Genomic DNA, 14,059 nt, shown 5'->3' on the forward strand with positions numbered 1-14,059 from the left:
ACCAAACGTTTATTAAAATAAACAGACAAAACAAATAGATGTTGTCATGTAATTAATCTAATAGAGATAATATTCGAAGCACACATATTTTGTGGGCTTCATATCCCATTGTATTAGTTTGATGTTGAAAATTTAATCCATAACATTGTCTTGCTTAGAATTAATTACATTTTTGCATTATTAATCGAATATGTTACCAATTCCTTATTATATATAAATGAGTGCAATTATTTTCATCAATACTGTTTTTCAAAAATATGCGGCATTTTATATTTTTATAAAAAAAACTGCGTTGATTTTATTGACGAAATAGATGTAGTTACTTCATACGTATCATATGTTAAACTGTAGGATTTTAATACCTGACCTTTAAAAATTATCTCATTTTATACTTATGAAATGTATCTCATTCCATTATCAAAATATTAGAATAAATCCTTTTCTGTTCGGTAAGGTATATTTATTTTATTTTTCAAAACCGAAAAATTTAATCTTTTTTATATTAAAAAGGAAATCAAGTCACTCTAAAAGTTTTATAATAACATAAATATAGTTAAATAATTTGTTAATTAATGTAGATATTTAACTATAAAATACAAAATTAAACGAATTGATTTTTGTTGACAAACTTTACTTTTATTTTGTTTATAAACAATTATATTAAAGTAATAAAGGTAAACACCAACAATTATCACACACAGAATCATTGTGCTTTGTTTCCACACCGGAAATTGAACCCGGGCCTTGTGAGTGAGAACCACAAATTCTAACCACCAGACAATATGGAAGTGTGCATAAAAATGACTTATCGTTAAAGTTTATGACATAACAATTGTTTGAAGAGTTTGAATTAAGAATGATTGTTGAAATATTATGTCAGACACCAAAATTTCTTAATATTTGAGAAATAATAAATCTTGTCACACAAATAAGGGGCTTATTTGCTATTATAGTTAATTTATTGATGAAGTCTTAATGAGATACAATTTTCATTGCTTACAACTTGTTATATATTTGCATTGTTAAGGGAAAATAAGAGCAATGTCCATATAAATATTTAATATAAATATAATTTCTGTCATAAAATATACTTTTCAAAAACAGAAGGAACTCTATATTTCAATGAAAAACTGTGTTGATTTCATTGAAAATTCTTTCATTCACTACTTTTCTAGTATCATATATTAGCCTTAGCGATTTTAAGATAAAAATTTGCGATTGAGATAAAAAACTTAAAATACTTTGTTGAAAATCGTATCAATGCAAATGTAAAAATACAACCTGAATGTGTTATCTTTTGTTAGGCAATTTTTTTATTTGGATTAATTGAAATTTATTAAATGGAAAGATAAAAACCAGTAAGACATTTTTACAAAAAAATTTGTTTTTTCCATACCGGCAATTGAACCCAGGCCTTTTGAGTGAAAAACACAAATCCTCTTCAACATTTTTTTTGGTTTAATGCATAAAATATATTTTGTAGATTTTCAATTTGGAAATCATTCTTAAAAAATAAGTCAGTAATTATAACTTTATATAAGGTGAGAAATATTAATTTTTAATACACAGTTATATTTAGTTTCTAAAGGTCTATGTTAAGTTAATAATTAGTAACAAATAGTTTTGTTATAAAATAAGGAACGTATTTGACGTTCGTAAAAACTAATGCTATAGCTTCTCTTATTTGAAATCTCAGCTAACTAACCTAAATCCAAAAAATATGTTTCTTAAATTTTTGGGGATTATGTCCTTTAGTAAAGTGTTTATTTATCATGTGAAAGGTACTATTGTTAGTTAACTATCGTCCACTTTTTAATAGCAAATTATTACTGTAAAGAAAAGTTTAGATTTAAAAACAAAAGCTTACTGGGAAAAGTTCTAAATTTGATTAAAAATTGAAGTATCCAAAACTAGCCACATTTTTTAATTAGCAACAATGGTCACCTTGGTCACCTTTCTCCGCTTTGTCCTGCTCGGGTAGCGGGTCTTTGCCGGAGACCCAGTTCTATGAGACTTCTCCAGGCTGCTCTGTCCTGGGTATCCTCTTCTTAGCAACAATATTAACCCTTAAATGCCAAAGGAGGGAGAAACTCAATGCAAAAATCTGTTCTTTGGTATTTTTTCTTAAAATAACAAGATATACCAAGTTCAATTAAAAAATTTAAAAAAAAACATTTTTTTCTTCTTAAAAAAAATTGTCACAGATTTGTCACATTGGGCATTAAGTGCTACTTTCTATAATAAAGAAAACTAGAGTTTAAAACTAAAATAATTATATAGTATTCATTAACAAAAGCATGAAAATTGTGAATATAATAAGAGTTTTAATCAATCAATACTTTAATCTGTCAGTATGTAGAAGTCTTTATGATTTTATTTTTTTGTGTGGTATTCCATAAAGCAATTTCTGTCTTTATTGAAGCAGAGATAAACATTGCATTTGCCACAGACAACATGAGAGCGAAAGGCAGAGCCAATTTTACATCTCTGACGATTTCTGTCATCCCAGGAAGGCATATGATCTATTTTATCAAACCGTATCTCATCATTTGGTTGAGTGGTTGGTCTTTTTTGAGATGTCGAGGCATTGGAAGATCGTCTTCTTTTTCTTTCTTTTGCTACCTTAATCAATCCCTCTGCAATTGTTGCTTGGAAGTCACAAGTTTGATTTGTTTCTTTCCTCTCTGATTTTTTCTGAAAAGAAGCCATGAATTGACCATAGCCACTGTAAGGGTATGAAACCAAAGGTAAAGATACCATCGCCTTGATCTTATGGAATACTTGTACAATGAGCAAAGCATGTCCATTAAGTCAATGCCCCCATGAATTTATTGTACTCGTCTACAAGCTTTGACTTGGGAATTTCCACATATTGCTTCTCCTTTTTTTTACCATCTCTTTCCAACACCTAATGGCTCTGCTCCACAGTAAGTAGATACCAATGTCACTGCCTTTTTGTCCAGCCATCTGATAATGGTAATTCCTTTTGATGAGTCATTTACCTCATCATATGCTCCTCGACCTTCCTTTTTTAGAATTTTTTCAGGTTTAAGCTGACAACCTTTCATTCGATTTTGAAGCATCGTTCCAATGTACTGTATACCTCTGCGTAGTAACTTTTGAACTAAGGCAAAGGAGTTGAAACAGTTATCAGCATAAATCTTGTGGTTTTTGTTATCAGGCAAGGTAGATGAAAATTTGAGAACCACCTCTCCACTAACACCTACATCAAAGCGACTTTTGGTTTCTTCAGTCGCTCCCTGGTACACATCAAAATCATGCATAAAACCAGAAAGATGATGCTCTAGCACATAATTTGAATCCCCACTTTGTTGGCTATTTTGGCATGTACACCCTTGGTCCATGCTTCCTTTAAACGCAACCATTACCTCCTCAATTGACTGGTGTTCTTCAGGAGTAACTTTGAGAAAGTTGCTTCTTAAGTCTCTAAGCCAAGGTCGTAATTTCCTAACACGATCATTTTTCATGTCATCAGTTGCATCATTGTTGTTAATAAAATGTGGTACTGTAAGGAGCTTCTCAAATCGGTTTCGGGATATCTCATCAGCAATTGGTGGGTAACGCGTAGCTCTCTCCCAGTATGCTCTTATAGATGGAAGCTGACAAAGCCCCATGTGCAAGTATATTGCAATTAATTTTTCTAATTCCTGTACTGTAGTATTAACAGATGTTCCAGTTTTTTCAACATATAAATGTTAGTTTGCTGACACATGTTTTTAAGCATCTCTTTGTTTACAAACTGTTGAAAAATTGTCAAAGGTGATGGTGGAGGTTCAGGTACAATATACTGATCTCCCATGCAAGGCTTTTCAACATGCACATATCTATGTCTTCGCCATCGATAAACACCCTTTTTTGCCTCGTTGTCAGCAAAAGACTTGACTCTTTGAGCCAATGGAATGCAATCATCACCATCTGTACTTGTATTTTCTTCATCATTTTCATCTGCACTTGTTCCAGAATCACAAAGCAAATCAATGTATCCATCATTATCAGCAATTAGCTGGTATTCATCATCAGATGATTCTTCACTGAAATCAATTTCACTAGTGTTGATATGATCTATTACTTGCAACACATCTTCAACACCAAAGATATCCTCTTTCAAATTCATACTCTAGAAATTGAAAAATTAGAAAGTAGTTATGTAGGGAAATAAATACACCGGCAATTGTGTTAAGTAAACATAACCCAAAATCATTCATAATAAAATTATACTAATAGTATTTCAAAATTCTAGCTTAAGACCTACATATATTGTTCAATTTTTTTAAATTCTAGTAAATAACATTTTTCTTAATAATTTAGTTAACTAAACATTCAAAAATAATAAAGAATTCCATCCGTGTAACAATTGTAATTCCATGTGTCATTAATTAAAATGGCACTCAAATGCCCATTGTGACAAATTTGACATACAACTATTTCCATGTATTTTTTTCGAAAGAAAATATATAATCAAAAAACTCTAAACTAATTTTATAAGCTTGTGAGTCAATTATAACGATTCAATATATAATACCACAGTAACTTACCTTTTATACAGTGTATTTCTCACATTTTCTTCACAAGATTTTCACTTCGCATATTTTAAAAATGACTGCCATGTTGAAATTATTTTTTTCAAGCCCCGTCTTCACAATAAGCATTATCAGCTCATTAGTAATATTAACTAAGGGTCAAATGTGTCACTAAGCGCATTTTTAGGAAAAATATAATACAATATGGATGCACTAGCTCTATAAATATATGTGTGACAAAGTTTTCAAACGGGGCATTTAAGGGTTAAAAGAGAAAACCAATGTGAACTAATATTTATGTGTCATGTTATTTAAACAAAGTGCCCTATGGGTGTTTTAAATCTTTTACCTTGATTTTTATTGTCGCATGTTAAACTAAATGTACTAATCATGTTTTAATTAATGATATACAAAATATTCGAGAAGAATTTATGAGCTACACTTAACAATTCTTACGGACAAACATTTAAAAATCAGATTTTGGCAATAACATATTACATAAACCATCTTGTTGCTGCTGAAAACCTTTTATATTTCCAAGATAGTTGCCAAACTTAAACTTTATTAAATATTTTTTGTGAAATAACTGCATTCAGAAAAGAGTTAAAAAAATAGTCATATTTTCATACATTTGAAAAAAACGAATAGGAAACGTTTAACAAAATAAATAGGATAAAACAAGAAGATGTTTTCCACTAAATTATCTAACTCAGACAATATTCAACACATAAATTAAATTTATGTTTTCAGTGAAATAACACCATTAAAAATAATTTTAAAATAGTCTTGTTTTTATATCTTTAATGGTAATGGCTTTCAAACGTTGATTAAAATAAACATAAAAAACAAATAGATGTTGTCGTTTAATTAATCTAGTAGAGATAATATTCGATGCATACATATTTTTGGGCTTCATATGCCATTGTATTAGTTTAATGTTGAAAATTTAATCCATAACATTTTCATTGCTTAGCATTTATTATATTTTTGCATTATTAATCGAAATTGTTGCCAATTGCTTATTATATATAAATGAGTACAATTATTTTCATCAATTCTATTTTTCAAATATATGCGGCATTTTATATTTTAATAAAAAAACAGCGTTGACTTTATTGACGAAATAGATTTAGTTACTTCATACGTATCATATGTTAAACTGTAGGATTTTAATACCTGACCTTTAAAAATTATCTCATTTTATACTTATGAAATGTATCTCAATTCCATTGTCAAAATATTAGAATAAATCCTTTTCTGCTCGGTAAGTTATATTTTTTTTATTTTTGAAAACCGAAAAATTTAATCTTTTTTCATATTAGAAAGGAAATGTAGTCACTCTAAAATTGTTATAACAACATAAATAAAGTTAAATAATTTGTTAATGAATGTAGATATTTAACTATAAAATACAAAATCAAACGGATTGATTTTTGTTGACAAATTTTACTTCTATTTTGTTTATAAACATTTATATTAAAGTAAAATGGTAAACACCAACAATTATCACACAGAGAATCATAGTGTTTTGTTTCCACACCGGGAATTGAACCCGGGCCTTGTGGGTGAGAACCACAAATCCTAACCACTAGACCATATGGAAGTGTGCATAAAAATGACTTATAGTTAAAGTTTATGACATAACAATTGTTTGAAGAGTTTCAATTAAGAATGATTGTTGAAATATTATGTCAGACACCAAGATTTCGTAATATTTGAGAAACAATAAATCTTGTCACACAAATAAGGGACTTATTTGCTATTATAGTTAATTTAATGATGAAGTCTTAATGAGATACAATTTTCATTGCATACAACTTGTTATACAGTGACACGCAAAAGTGTTCAATACACTGGATAGTTGTTATTTTTTGATGAAAATTGCATGAAATATTCATGTTAGTGTAAGAAACAAAATCTATGAAGGATATTGAAAAGCAATCAGTATTTTATTGTTTATTCAAAAACACATGAAACTAAGTAACGCAAAAGTATTCAACACATCAATTTAGTATTTAGTTGCAAATCCTTTTTTTCTGTTTTACAGCAAGAAGTCTCTTAGCATAGTTCTCAGTGAACTTCTTGCATGTCTCAGGCGTTATTCGATTCCATTCTTCCAAGCAGACAGTTTTCAAATCGTCCATATTTTTAGGTTTCCTCTTGTGGACAATGATTTTGAGAATCCTCCACAAATTTTCGATTGGTTTTAGGTCAGGTGATTGGCTGGGCCATTTCATCACCTCAATTTTGTTATCCGTAAACCATTTTTCAATAGCTTCGAGGTGTGCTTCGGTTCATTGTCTTGTTGAAGCACAAAACCACTTTCAAACTGGAAGGAATCAACCGATTTCTTAAGTTTTTCCATCAAAATGTCTCGATACATAAGGGCATTCATGCTTCCTTCTATGATCTTCAACTCTCCGACTCCATTCGAACAAAAACAAGCCCAAATCATTATACTACCCCCACCGAATTTAACTTTTGGGATAGTGTTTTTTGGAGCATGAGATTCTCCGCTTTTTCTCGAAACCTTGTTAGCACCATTATGACCAAAAAGTTCTATTTTTGTCTCATCTGACCATACAACAGTGTCCCAATACGTATCTGGCTTCACTAGATACTCGTCGTCAAACTTCAATCGGTCAACAACATGTTTCTTCATCAGAAGAGGCGTTTTTCTGGGGGACCTGGAGTGAATACCTGCTCGATAAATAGTCCGACTGATAGTATCTTTGCTAACATTTACTTCAGCATCTTTTAACTGCTCTTGTATCTCTGAACGGGTTACAAATGGGTTCTGTTTCACTTTTCTCATGACCAACCTTTCACTTGCACCAGTAATCTTTCTTGAGCGGCCTGTTCTGGGACCATTTCAAACAGAGTCACACTTCCTCCACACTCTGATGATGCATCCCACTGTGTTTACATTCACGTTTAAAGCCTGTGATATCTTCCTGTAATCATTCCCTTTTTGGTACAGTTCTACGATACGTTCACGCATGTCGTTGCACAATTCCTTTGCTTTAACCATGGCTAAATAGTAAACACTAAGGGAAACTAAGTTCACGAACGGTTACAGAGGTATCACCGGCCATACTGACTTCAAAATAAAGACGGGGAAGCTGGTGATTGGTCAAATATTGTCATATTAATATGGAAATGAACCATGATGAGATGTTTGCAATAAAACACTATAGTAATATGTTACCAACATTATGATAAAATAATGTGTTGAATACTTTTGTGTTACTTATTTTGATGGTTTTTTCAATAAACAATAAAATACTGATTGCTTTTCAATATCCTTCAGAGATTTTGTTTCTTACACTAACATGAATATTTCATGCAAAGTTCATAACAAAATAATGATTAGAACGTGAGATATTAACAATTATCCAGTGTATTGAATACTTTTGCGTGTCACTGTATATTTGCATTGTTAAGGGAAAATAAGAGCAATGTCCATATAAATATTTAATATAAATATAATTTCTGTCATAAAATATACTTTTCAAAAACAGAAGGAACTCTATATTTCAATGAAAAACTGTGTTGATTTCATTGAAAATTCTTTCATTCACTACTTTTCTAGTATCATATATTAGCCTTAGCAATTTTAAGATAAAAATTTGCGATTGAGATAAAAAACTTAAAATACTTTGTTGAAAATCGTATTAATGCAAATGTAAAAATACAACCTGAATGTATTATCTTTTGTTAGGCAATTTTTTTATTTGGATTAATTGAAATTTATTAAATGGAATGATAAAAACCAGTAAGACATTTTTACAAAAAAATTTGTTTTTCCATACCGGCAATTGAACCCAGGCCTTGTGAGTGAAAAACACAAATCCTCTTAAGCATTTTTTTTGGGTTTAATGCATAAAATATATTTTGTAGATTTTCAATTTGGAAATCATTCTTAAAAAAATAAGTCAGTAATTATAGCTTTTTATGAGGTGAGAAATATTAATGTTTAATATAGAGTCATATTTAATTTCTAAAGGTCCATGTTAAGTTAATAATTAGTAACAAATAGTTTTGTTATAAAATAAGGAACATATTTGAAGTTGGTCGTAAACTAATGCTATAGATTCTCTTATTAGAAATCTCAAATAACTAACCTAAATCCAAAAAATATGTTTCTCAAATTTTTTGGGGATTATGTCCTTTAGTAAAGTGATTATTTATCATGTGAAAGTTACTATTGTTAGTTATTTATCGTCCACTTTTTAAAAGCAAATTATTACTGTTGAAGAAAAGTTTAGATTTAAAAACAAAAGCTTAGTGGGAAAAGTTCTAAATTTGATTAAAAATTGAAGTATCCAAAACTAGCATAATTTTTAATTAGCAACAACATTAAAACAGAAAACCAATGTGAACTAATATTTATGTGTCATGTCATTTAAACAAAGTACCCTATGGGCGTTTTAAATCTTTTACCTTGATTTTAAGTGTCACATGTTAAACTAAATGTACCAATCATGTTTTAATTAATGATTTACAAAATATTCGAGAAGAATTTATGAACTACACTTAACAATTCTTACGGACAAACATTTAAAAATCAGATTTTGGCAATAAGATATTACATAAACCATCTTGTTGCTGCTGAAAACCTTTTATATTTCCAAGATAGTTGCCAAACTTAAACTTTATTAAATATTTTTTGTGAAATAACTGCATTCAGAAAAGAGTTAAAGAAATACTCATATTTTTATACATTTGACGAAAATGAATAGAAAATGTTTAACAAAATAAACAGGATAAAACAAGAAGAAGTTTTCCACTAAATTATATAACACAGACAATATTCAACACATAAATTAAATTTATCTTTTCAGTGAAATAACAGCATTAAAAATAATTTTAAAGTAGTCTTGTTTTTATATCTTTAATGGTAATGGCTTTCAAACGTTGATTAAAATAAACAGACAAAACAAATAGATGTTGTCGTGTAATTAATCTAATAGAGATAATATTCGATGCATACATATTTTTGGGCTTCATATGCCATTGTATTAGTTTAATGTTGAAAATTGAATCCATAACATTTTCATTGCTTAGCACTTATTATATTTTTGCATTATTAATCGAAATTGTGACCAATTCCTTATTATATATAAATGAGTACAAATATTTATAACAAATTCTATTTTTCAAAAAATATGCGGCATTTTATATTTTAAAAAAAAAACTGCGTTGACTTTATTGACGAAATAGATTTAGTTACTTCATACGTATCATATGTTAAACTGTAGGATTTTAATACCTGACCGTTAAAAATTATCTCATTTTATACTTATGAAATGTATCTGACTTCCATTATCAAAATATTAGAATAAATCCTTTTCTGCTTGGTAAGATATATTTTTTTTATTTTTGAAAACCGAAAAATTTAGTCTTTTTTCATATTAGAAAGGAAATGTAATCACTCTAAAAGTTTTATAACAACATAAATAAAGTTAAATAATTTGTTAATGAATGTAGATATTTAACTATAAAATACAAAATTAAACGGATTGATTTTTGTTGACAAATTTTACTTCTATTTTGTTTATAAACATTTATATTAAAGTAAAAAGGTAAAACCAACAATTATCACACACAGAATCGTATTGCTTTGTTTCCATACCGGGAATTGAACCCGGGCCTTGTGGGTGAGAACCACAAATCCTAACCACTAGACCATATGGAAGTGTGCATAAAAATGACTTATCGTTAAAGTTTATGACATAACAATTGTTTGAAGAGTTTCAATTAAGAATGATTGTTGAAATATTATGTCAGACACCAAAATTTCTTAATATTTCAGAAGTAATAAATCTTGTCACACAAAGAAGGGGCTTATTTGCTATTATAGTTAATTTAATGATGAAGTCTTAATGAGATACAATTTTCATTGCTTACAACTTGTTATATATTTGCATTGCTAAGAGAAAATAAGAGCAATGTCCATATAAATATTTAATATAAATATAATTTCTGTCATAAAATATACTTTTCAAAAACAGAAGGAATTCTATATTTCAATGAAAAACTGTGTTGATTTCAATGAAAATTTTTTCATTCAACTACTTTTTTAGTATCATATATTAGCCTTAGCGATTTTGAGATAAAATTTGAGATCGAGATAAAAAACTTAAAATACTTTGTTGAAAATCGTATCAATGCAAATGTAAAAATACTACCTGAATTTATTATCTTTTGTTCGGTAATTTTTTTGTTTTGATTAATTGAAATTTATAAAATAGAAATATAAAAACAAGTAAGATTTTTTTACAAAAAAAATTGTTTCTTCCATCCCGGGATTTGAATCCAGGCCTTTTGGGTGAAAACCACAAATCCTAACCACTAGACCATATGGAAGTACCTATTCCTCAACTACTTTCTTTTGCGTTTGATGCATAAATTTATTTTGTAGATTTTCAATTTGGAAATCATTCTTAAAAAATTAAGTCAGTCATTATAACTTTTTATGACGTGAGAAATATTAATTTTTATTATATAGTCATATTTAATTCAAACGGTCTATGTGATGTTAATAATTAGTAACAAATAGCTTTGTTGTGAAATAAGGAACATATTTGAAGTTCGTCATAACTAATGCTATAGATTCTCTTGTTAATAATCTTAACTAACTAACCTAAATCCAAAAAATATTTTTCTCAAATTTGTTGGGATTGTGTCCTTTAGTAAAGTATTTATTTGTCATGTGAAAGTTACTATTGTTAATTAACTATCGTCCACTTTTTAATAGCAAATTATTACTGTAAAAAAAGGTTTAGATTTAAAAACAAAAGCTTAGTGGGAAAAGTTCTAAATTTGAATGAAAATTTAAGTATCCAAAACTATCCACATTTTTGAATTAGCATCAATATTAAAACAGAAAAACAATGTGAACTAATATTTATTTGTCATGCTACTCAAACAAAGTGCCCCATGGGTGTTTTAAAGCTTTTACGTTGATATTTAGTCTTACATGCTAAACCAACTGTACTAATCATGTTTTAATTAGTGATTTACAAAATATTCGTGAAGAATTTATGAACTTCACTTAAAAAATATTACGGACTAACATTTAAAATCAGATTTTGGCAAGACAGTATTAAATAATCCATCTTGTTGCTGCTGAAAATCTTTAATATTTCCAGGATAATTGCGAAAATTGAATGATATTAAATTTTTTTGTAAAATAACTGCATTCAGAAAAGAGTATAAAAAATAACCATATTTTTATATATTTACAGAAAACGAATAGGAAACGTTTAACAAAATAAACAGTATAAAAAAAGAAGATGTTTTCCACTAAATTATCTAACACAGACAATGTTCATCACATAAATTAACTTTATGTTTTCAATGAAATAACAGCATTAGAAATATTTTTTAAATAGTTTATTTTTATTTCATTAACGATAATGGATACCAAACGTTTATTAAAATAAACAGACAAAACAAATTGATGTTGTCGTGTAATTAATCTAATAGAGATAATATTCAAATCATACATATTTTGTGGGCTTCATATCCCATTGTATTAGTTTGATGTTGAAAATTTAATCCATAACATTGTCTTGCTTAGCATTTATTATATTTTTGCATTATTAATCGAAATTGTTACAAATTCCTTATTATATATAAATGAGTGCAATTATTTTCATCAATACTGTTTTTCAAAATATATGGGGCATTTTATATTTAAATAAAAAAAACTGCGTTGACTTTATCGACGAAATAGATGTAGTTACTTCATACGTATCATATGTTAAACTGTAGGATGTTAATACCTGACCTTTAAAAATTATCTCATTTTATACTTATGAAATGTATCTCACTTCCATTATCAAAATATTAGAATAAATCCTTTTCTGTTCGGTAAGGTATATTTATTTTATTTTTCAAAACCGAAAAATTTAATCTTTTTTATATTAAAAAGGAAATCTAGTCACTCTAAAAGTATTATAATAACATAAATAAAGTTAAATAATTTGTTAATTAATGTAGATATTTAACTATAAAATATAAAATTAAACGGATTGATTTTTGTTGACAACATTTACTTCTATTTTTTTTATAAACAATTATATTAAAGTAAAAAGGTAAACACCAACAATTATCACAAACAGAATCTTTTGCTTTGTTTCCACACCGGGAATTGAACCCGGCCTTGTGGTTGAGAACCACCAATCCTAACCACTAGACCATATGGAAGTGTGCATAAAAATGACTTATCTTTAAAGTTCATGATATAACAATTGATTGAAGAGTTTGAATTATGAATGATTGTTTCAGACACCAAAATTTCTTAATATTTGAGAAATAATAAATCTTGTTACACAAATAAGGGGCTTATTTGCTATTATAGTTAATTTAATGATGAAGTCTTAATGAGATACAATTTTCATTGCTTACAACTTGTTATATATTTGCATTGTTAAGAGAAAATAAGAGTAATGTGTGTATAAATATTTAATATAATTATAATTTCTGTCATAAAATATACTTTTCAAAAACAGAAGGAATTTCATATTTCAATGAGAAACTGTGTTGATTTCATTAAAATTTTTTATTCAACTACTTTTTAGTATCATTTATCAGCCTTAGCGATTTTAAGATAAAAATTTGATATTGAGATAAAAAACTTAAAATACTTTGTTGAAAATCGTATCAATGCAAATGTAAAAATACAACCTAAATGTATTATCTTTTGTTAGGCAATTTTTTTATTTTGATTAATTGAAATTTATTAAATGGAAAGAAAAATACCAGTAAGAGTTTTTTACAAAAAAATTTGTTTATTCCATACCGGGAATTGAACCCAGGCCTTGTGGGTGAAAACCACAAATCCTAACCACTAGACCATATGGAAGTAGGCATTTGCCAATTGTGCTAGTAAAAGTGGCATATTATGCTAGTGGCAGTGCTTGTTTTTTGCCAAAATTATGCTCAAATTATGCTCCCTTTTCAAAATTATGCTACTTTTTTAAAAAATTATTCTGTGCACAAACTTCACAACTCACAAGACAAGTTTGAAAATGTATTTTATTAACCCTGGCCAGACATTCTGGGCTCGGTTGTTCAAAACCTGGGTAACTTTATCCGGTGGTTGGGCCTATACGGCAAATAAATCTGCTGTTCAGCGGATAGTTATCCAGCGAACAAAAGTAGGTTGCACAAAGCCTGGATAGTGTGGTGGATAACTATCCGCGGATAGCTTGCTAGTTGCTAACCATCGCGTGTAGCAGAGCACGACACAGTTTGCCCAAGGTTTTGCACTCAAATGGCCTCCAGTTACCATGGTAAAGTATGCAAATTTCGAGTAAACAACGAACGGTGCGCGCGCTAGCAACAATAATAAGTTGAATAATAATTAGTATGCATTTATTTTATTGCAGTTTCTGACAAAGCCATGGATAACAAATTTAACATTGTAATGTGTTTCTGAAGGTGCTTCTTTCTAAGCTTCTCCAACAGTTAATTAGCGCTTAATTGAAGCATCTTTGGTAAGCAAGAAG

General features: G+C 28.6%; 4 non-coding genes across 4 annotated transcripts; all 4 read right to left on the reverse strand.

Annotated features, from left to right (window-relative positions):
• Positions 1–6,072: 6,072 nt before the first annotated feature.
• Positions 6,073–6,144, reverse strand: Trnae-cuc. The gene has a single exon. It is a non-coding gene; the product is annotated as a tRNA-Glu (tRNA).
• A 4,023-nt stretch (positions 6,145–10,167) lies between these two features.
• Trnae-cuc lies at positions 10,168–10,239 on the reverse strand. Its single transcript has one exon. It is a non-coding gene; the product is annotated as a tRNA-Glu (tRNA).
• A 2,445-nt stretch (positions 10,240–12,684) lies between these two features.
• Positions 12,685–12,755, reverse strand: Trnae-cuc. Its single transcript has one exon. It is a non-coding gene; the product is annotated as a tRNA-Glu (tRNA).
• A 586-nt stretch (positions 12,756–13,341) lies between these two features.
• Positions 13,342–13,413, reverse strand: Trnae-uuc. The gene has a single exon. It is a non-coding gene; the product is annotated as a tRNA-Glu (tRNA).
• Positions 13,414–14,059: the final 646 nt, after the last annotated feature.

Source organism: Xenia sp. Carnegie-2017, unplaced genomic scaffold (assembly GCF_021976095.1).
Source record: "Xenia sp. Carnegie-2017 unplaced genomic scaffold, XeniaSp_v1 HiC_scaffold_6, whole genome shotgun sequence".
In the NCBI taxonomy this organism is placed as follows: Eukaryota; Metazoa; Cnidaria; class Anthozoa; order Malacalcyonacea; family Xeniidae; genus Xenia; species Xenia sp. Carnegie-2017.